Source organism: Bubalus bubalis, chromosome 2, assembly GCF_019923935.1.
Source record: "Bubalus bubalis isolate 160015118507 breed Murrah chromosome 2, NDDB_SH_1, whole genome shotgun sequence".
Lineage (NCBI taxonomy): Eukaryota > Metazoa > Chordata > Mammalia > Artiodactyla > Bovidae > Bubalus > Bubalus bubalis.
In genome coordinates, this window is record NC_059158.1 from 76,547,738 (window position 1) to 76,555,520 (window position 7,783).

Below are 7,783 nucleotides of genomic sequence, written 5' to 3' on the forward strand. Positions count from 1 at the left end.
TAGAAATAAATGTCTTCCTGTTACTAAATTCTAAAGAAAAGAATTACCATGCATTTATTCATGTAAAGGCCACCAAGTAACATAACAAACAATACAGTTTGGCCCAAATTTGCGGTTGATGTTAAAACTTTTTCAAGTGACCATTTTTCATTTGGATCCTTGGAAAAATCATCAGCTTTGATCACCAAAGAGGCTGAAAAGTCAGCCTTCAGCAGTGAGAACCATGAGAGTTAATTTATGTGCAATTTAACTGGGCCACAGGGTGCCCAGATATTACAGGGTCCAGCATTATTCTGGGTGTGTCTTTGAGGGTGTTTTTGGATGAGATTAATTAACATTCAAATCAGTAAACTGATTAAAACAGATTGCTCTTCCTAATGTGGGTGGGCCTCATCCAATCAGTTGAAGGCCTGAAGAAAACAAACAGGCTCACCTTCCTACAAGTTAAAAAGAACTGCCTGACTGCCTTCTGCTGGAACATCCTTTTTCTTCCTGCCTTTGGAAGAAAGGCAGAAACATCCAGTCTTTCTGGGCCTCAAGCCTGCCAGCATTCAGACTGGAACCACATCTCTCTCCTGGGTCTCCAGCTTGCTGACATGTCAGCCTCCCTCATCATACAAGCCAATTCCTTAATATAAACTTCTTTCTCTATCTGTATACATCTTATTGGGCCTGTTTCTCTGGAGAACCCTAACACAAAAATTAATGAGCCTTTCATGGATTTTCACACAAACAGAGCCCAGAGGTAGAAGGAGGAAATTCTCATTAATAAACCTTCATGATCCATCCACCTCCAGTCAAAGGTTTCCATAGCAACCTGAGTTCCAAAGCAAGGCTCAGGTCACATTTCCACAGATTGAAATGGAATAGATAAGTGGAAATAAGCAAGCCCTTATGATCAACCAAGAAAACGAAGAATAATGAAAGAGGAGCACCAGTGCCTGAGTTGAATTAATTTACCAAGATTTAGGACTATGAGACACTGGGTGCACACACTCTACCACAGAGATTACCGAATTTCTTAAGGTCAAAGCAATGTTTGCACACCATTACCATTTCATACATGAAGAGATTTTTCTTCCTTTTTCTTAATTCCTTCAAGCTCATTCTGAGAGGCCACATGGTACTGTATCAAGAGTATGAGCGCTGCAGTCTTACATTGTGAATACCAATCTCATCACTGGCTAGTTGTGATGACCTTGGACACGTTATTTATCATATGTATGCCTCCGTTTGCTCTTTTGTTCACTAGGAATAAGAATCTAACCTGTCTCAGGATCTAACCAATAAAATAGAAACTACTTTTAAGCATTTGCAATAGAAAGAGCTCAATGCAGGAAATTATTTCCACCAATGAAGGGGAAGCTGAGACAAGGCAGGAAGCTGCTGCTGACCCTGGAGTGGAAGACAAAGAGAGGAGATGAAGTTATGGAAGTCCTGGGTCAGCTGAGGAAGCTAGGTCTCTGAGTGCTCGTCTGCAGCTGCAGCCGGAGCAGCCTCCCAAGGCAGAGGTGGGATAGGAGAGGGGACCTCCCTGGCTTCTCCCATCCCCCCACCTTTCAGTCCTACCAACGCCTTCCACTGGACACACCATCCAGATGCCACCTGGCAAACACGCCCTAGAGTTGGCTGTCCTGAGGCGCAGAGCAGGGTCTCCATCTGAGGGCCCAGGGCCGCAGAGCCAGCACGGGGCTGCAAGGCTTAAGTGACACCACTCATAAAGTCCCCTGGTCTGCTCTATGCACCAGAGTCCTTCAAACCGTATATTTTAGATTGGGGCTGTTGTGTCTCACTCGCCTCTTCTTCACTCCCTTCAACAGATTTTCCACTCCTTATGGTTTCTCTTTGTCCTCCTACTCTCTCATCACCCAGTTCTCTCCTCCCACTTCCTCACCCACACTCAACAGCAGACAGCAAGTTGGCTAGCCTCCCAATGAAACTACAGACTCTATGAAATCCGAGGGATGGTGGTGTCAAGTTTGGCTGCCAAAGCCAATGATGTCCTCCTCTTCTCAGAGCTGGAGTCCCCTGCCTCCACACACCAGCTCACAGAGGCATGGCCACACATCAAGCGTGGTGCCAACACAAGCAAGACAAGAGGATGTGCTGGCCTTTGATCCTGAAGATCTCCCTCGCCAGACCCATCACCAGGGGCCATGCAAGCTTATGCACTTTGCTGCAGAGTTATCTCCTTCAAACACCCTGGAGAGGTCTGCTGACCAGGAGAGTGAAAGAGATGACCTCGAAGTCCCCCTCTACCCCATCCTACAACATTCCTAATAAAGTCAATTCCTATTTTTTTTTTTTTTAAAAGGCCCTCATTGCAGGTAGATTCTTTACCATCTGAGGGCTTCCCTAGTGGCTCAAACGGTAACAAAAATGAGAGAAACTCAGGTTCACTCCCTGGTTTGGGAATCCCCTGGAGGAGGAAATGGCAACCCACTCCTGTATTCTTGCCTGGAGAATCCCATGGACAGAGGAGCCTGGTGGGCTACAGTCCACAGGGTTGCAAAAGTCAAACTTGACTGAGCAACTAACACAACTCCTATAAGGGGACCCACAAAATGGAGGTCACCCCCACAGCCCAGCACACACGACAAGTATAAACCTAAGTCCACCTGCACTTAGGGGAAACCTCTGTCAAGGAACCTTGTCTAACCCCAATAACAATCCTCAACTCAGCTTTAGTGAGCTCACCTTACCTAGAAAATAGGACCTGCTAGCCGGACACGACTGAGCGACTGAACTGAACTGAACTGAGCCTTATAGGAAAGTTCCCAGCCTCCCAGCCAATCATGTGCTGTTTCCATGTTGCCTCTTCTAATGCACTCTAAGACTCACTCTTGCCCAGAAGTCCTCCAGAAGAGTGCTCCACTGCCCATGAGGCACTGGACTCCCCCAATCCATGGACTGATTCCCCTTGTATGAAGGACATAAAACTCACTACTAAATTGTTTTAGTTTTATCATTTGACACTACAGTGATTTCCATTTTGTAAGGCTGGGTTGTGGCACCTTCCCCACCTGCCTGTATTACATTTCGCCGGAAGTAAAAGTCCCCAGAGTCTTGGGACCTGGTGCCAAGAAAGGTTTTCTGTTATAGGACAGGCATTGACGAACAAAAGACCCCAAGGCTTATCCTAGGAGCAGCACAGAGCATAATATTCTCAAATCCAACCCTCCTTATAAATAAATTTTAGATCTATAGATTAAAATAATTCAGAATTAAGAAGGGAAATTTAGGGCAATAAAAATGATTCCACGGCACAAGGCCTATGCTGAGACTTTTTTGCAAATTTATATCTTCACCATTCTCAAAACCCTTGTACATTTTTCCTTCATATTTCTTCTCCAGGGTGTATAAAAAAAATTATTCCTCCGATACTGCCTTTAACAGTTAAAACCCAGATGTGAACTGAGTCCATCAGCTTGACCAGCCCATACCAGGCTACTTGTTAAGTCCAACTAGAAAGCAGTTGGTTAAAAACTCAACTATTTGCTTTGTACCAGATTGATACAAGTCAGGTCACAATTTTAGCCATTTAACAATTAACAATTAATGGGTTAACAATTAACCCATTCTATCTGTGGGCTTCCCTGGTGGGGTTAACAATTAGCCCATTCTACCTGTGGGTTTCCCTGGTGACTCAGATGGTAAGGAATTCACCTGCAATGTGGGAGACCTGGGTTCGATCCCTGGGTTTGGAAGATCCCCTGGAGAAGGGCAATCCACTCCCTGTTCTTGCCTGGAGAATCCCCATGGACAGAGGAGCCTGGTGGGTGATAGTCCATAGGGTTGCACAGAGTCGGACACAACTGAGCGACCAAGCACAGCACAGCTCTACCTGTGGTTCTCAAAGTATGTTTCCCAAACAGCAGCATCAGCGTCAGCATCACCTATGAACTTGTTAGAAATACAAATGTTCAAGTCTCACCCAGCCTACTAAAAGACAGAAATCAAGGAGGGTGGGGCTCTGCAATGTGTGTTTAACAAGCCCTCCAGATGATTCTGATGTAGGTAACGTCTGAAAACCACTGTGCTGGAAACACACACACACACACACACACACACGCGCGCGAAAACCAACTGATTCCAGTGAAACATAGCACATATTATTGGTCATTTTTCTAATGACATGAATTTGAATTTAAATCCCAGGTCGCCCCACAGTCTGAAATCTACAGTCTTTCTAATACCTATTTTATTCAGTACTCACTGTACTAGGAAGGCTTTTACTATTAAGGGAGGGTAATTTCAAGCAAGAAGACAATGGAAATTAGAACACCGCCGCTATTGTCCTGTCAAAATGAACAAAATCCCCCTCTATCAAACAGTCATTTTATGTTTGGTGAGGAAAGAAAGGCTATAAGCCTTTGCCAAGCATGCCACACTTTTGCTCATAAATGCTCCTGTGCTATAATTGAGTAAACTTGCACAAGCGCCCTTCTGTACCCACCAAGAAATAGCAGGTCCCAATATGGGAATGGAGCCATGTCTCCTTGCTTTGTTCCCAACCTTGTAAAAGCTCTTCATCCTCTCCAAGTAGAGGGGAATTTTGGCAAAGAATTCTCCAGGGTGACAAAAAGCACTTTCTCTCCACTCTTTTGTTGTGCTGTTAGTTTTGAAACCCTTTTGCCCTGAGAACAATACACTGCAGAGTTACTTTCCGTCGCTGCCTTCCACGGTGCTTTCTTCAGCCCTGAGGATAATAGTCTGCCATTTTAACATCAGAGGCCACACTGTGGCTGCTGAGAATCTAAGTGTAATGTAAGTCAGGCATGTGAGCACTATTAGCCCAACTCTTAGCTGAACTGCTCTAAGGGGTTTAATTTTTAAAAAGCAACGTGGCACTCCAGTTAGAAGGCCAGTGAGCAGGAAACGGACTCCCACATCAATAGCACGCTAACCACCCTGGTGGCTCACAACCCAGAAGGTAATTTGGGGAACTTAGGAAGTTGGAGAAGATGAATAAATAAGAGAAGAACCAACCAATTTCCTTTTTCCATTTTATGAAGACTGCGCTTGTAGGCTGTAATCTTCTTTTCGTCATTAATGAAATAAGGGGAAGGGGGAGTTTAAAATATGTGGTAGTGTTAAATAACCCATAACTAAATGCATGGGCAACATCGAAAATATACGTCAGATGGAAACACGATGAGGGACTGGAAATCTGATGTAAGGTTTTGTTCTAAATACAACTCCCTAAGCAAAACTCTTCAAAAAATCTCTACCAGCACTAAACCAGAAATAATATTTCTAAGCATTGCTCCCAATGATATAAAACTAGCTATAACTCACTACAGCCTCAAGTAAAATGAAGATTTGCTGGTGAGCTCAATAATTAAATCATTCTAGACAGTCAATCTGGGCAAATCATGTCCCAAAGCTAATGTTTCTCCTTGTAATTATCCGATGTCTGTCTACAACGATCAAATTAACCAAATAATTGCCGAGTCTCCAACATGATGTGCAGACAAGCTGCAAAGCGTCCACTGGGGCTTCTCCATTTGCTCCGTCTCTTTCTTCCATATCTCACCATTTACCCTTCCATCCTTTTCCCTCCCAAACTTACGTGGGCTAATAGAAGAAGTGAGGCCACCTGGGCCTATGATTTACAGGATTTATTTACAATGTTCCAACCCTGGCTTTTGCTGTAAGCAGTATTCACTTCTGATAGTCTCAAGCATTCTGTCGGAAATATGCTTACCTGTGAGAGAAGACAGAGAACAAAGAGGGCTAGATGCACAGACAAGGGCTTCACAGTTTTCAAAGTGCTGTTTCATAGCCTTGTTAGTCTCATCTCCTAGCCCTGAGGTGGCAATTATTTTACATGCATACAAACTGTGTCTTCTGATGACTTTCCCAAGACAAAGGTCTAATAAATTCAAAGACATCCTAGAACTCAGGTCTCCTGCTCCTGAATGCTCTGAGACTGGGCTGGAATGTATTACCAGGCGTCAAATGCCAAAGGTGTAATTCTGATTCCCTTAACGTGAGGGTAGAATACAGAAGAACTCCTGCAGGATGGGAATGAATGTGTATGCCTGAGGCTGACATCCTCACACGTGAGGTTTATGTCTCTAAACTAGAACTTCCTAACCATGTCATTGACATCCCTACCCTTCACAGAGCCAGTGACCATGAGAAACTGAAGGCTTCTATCCCTCCAGGTAGAGCTAAAAAGGATAACAATTGCAATACTTCTCAGAGCCCTAAGACAATATCTATTCTAGGTTAGTAATTCCAACTTGTTTGGACCTGATATTTATTTTATTTCAGGAGACCCAGACCACTACACAATTTGAGTTATGACTGAGAACAGAAGGATGTGCAGTCATGCTCAGTCGCTCAGTTGTGTCCAACTCTTTGCGACCCCATGGACTGTAGCCCACCAGACGCCTCTGTCCATGGGACTCTCCAGGCAAGAATATTGGAGCAAGTTGCCATTTCCTCCTTCAGGGGATTTTCCCAATCAACCAGGGAAGATCCCCTGGAGGAGATCTTCCTGTGTCTCCTGCACTGGCAGGCGGATTCTTTACCACTGAGCCACCTGGGAAGCCCTCTTCAAAATCCCTGGAGACAGGAAGCCCCATAAGTTAAGGAGGAAGTTTAGCCTGAATAAGACTAAGGTCTCTTTGGGTACCATCTTGGCTGGATTTCACAGATTGGGGGATTGTTCCAGAGCTGGAAGTTGGCTTAGCCATAGGTAGTTAGACCCAAGGAGAGCTATTCATTTTATCCAAACTCTGTCAACACTGGTTTTTAATTAAGAGGTAATTTACTGAATTAAACTGAGTAAAACCTTTCTTAGGATTTGACACTTGCATGCTCCAATCAGGACACCCCTCCTCTATACTGAGGTTCTTTAGTGAGAGTGATATTATTGAAAAAAAAGGTAGACATTTGAAAATGTTATAACAAGTGTTACATATCAAATTAAGGGTAGAGTAGCTTTAATGCATGGAGAAGGCAACGGCAACCCATTCCATTCTCTTGCCTGGAAAATCCCATGGACAGAGGAGCCTGGTAGGCTGCAGTCCATGGGATCGCTAAGAGTCGGACACGACTGAGCGACTTCACTTTCACTTTTCACTTTCATGCATTGGAGAAGGAAATGGCAACCCACTCCAGTGTTCTTGCCTGGAGAATCCCAGGGACGGGGGAGCCTGGTGGGCTGCCATCTATGGGGTCGCACAGAGTCGGACACGACTGAATCGAATTAGCAGCAGCAGCAGCAGCAGCAGCTTTAATGCATGGAGCAAACAGAAAGCAAATGGTTCTAAAATGTAAAAGTAATTGATGGGAGAGAAATTTCTCAGTGTGCATAGAACAAGGTCCAGGAGAGAGCTATGCTTTTACTTGAAGCAAAAGTGTGGGATACTTTAGGAAGCTCAGCCCCATAAAGCATCCCTTAAAGGTGCAGAAATAAGGAAGCAGGTCAAGAGACACTCGTGCTGGATCACAGAGTTAAGAGGAGAGAACGGTAACTAGTATATATCCAGTACTCCTCTATATCATGTAGAATCCACTTCATGGTAAAAATAAAATAAACTCAAACTGACTAAAAACAATAAAATTGATTTATTGGTTCCTATACTGGAAGTCAGTTGGATTTGAGTCAGTGACTTGACTATATCATCACGAATCCAAGTTCCATCCTTTCTGCTCTGATACTGTGGAGGAGCTCGGCTTGGGCTCTCAGTCAGAGCCCAGACACGTGACCTCTCTATGTGTCTTGGTCTTCTCACATGGTGGCTGGGTTCCAAGAGGGGGCATCCCAAGG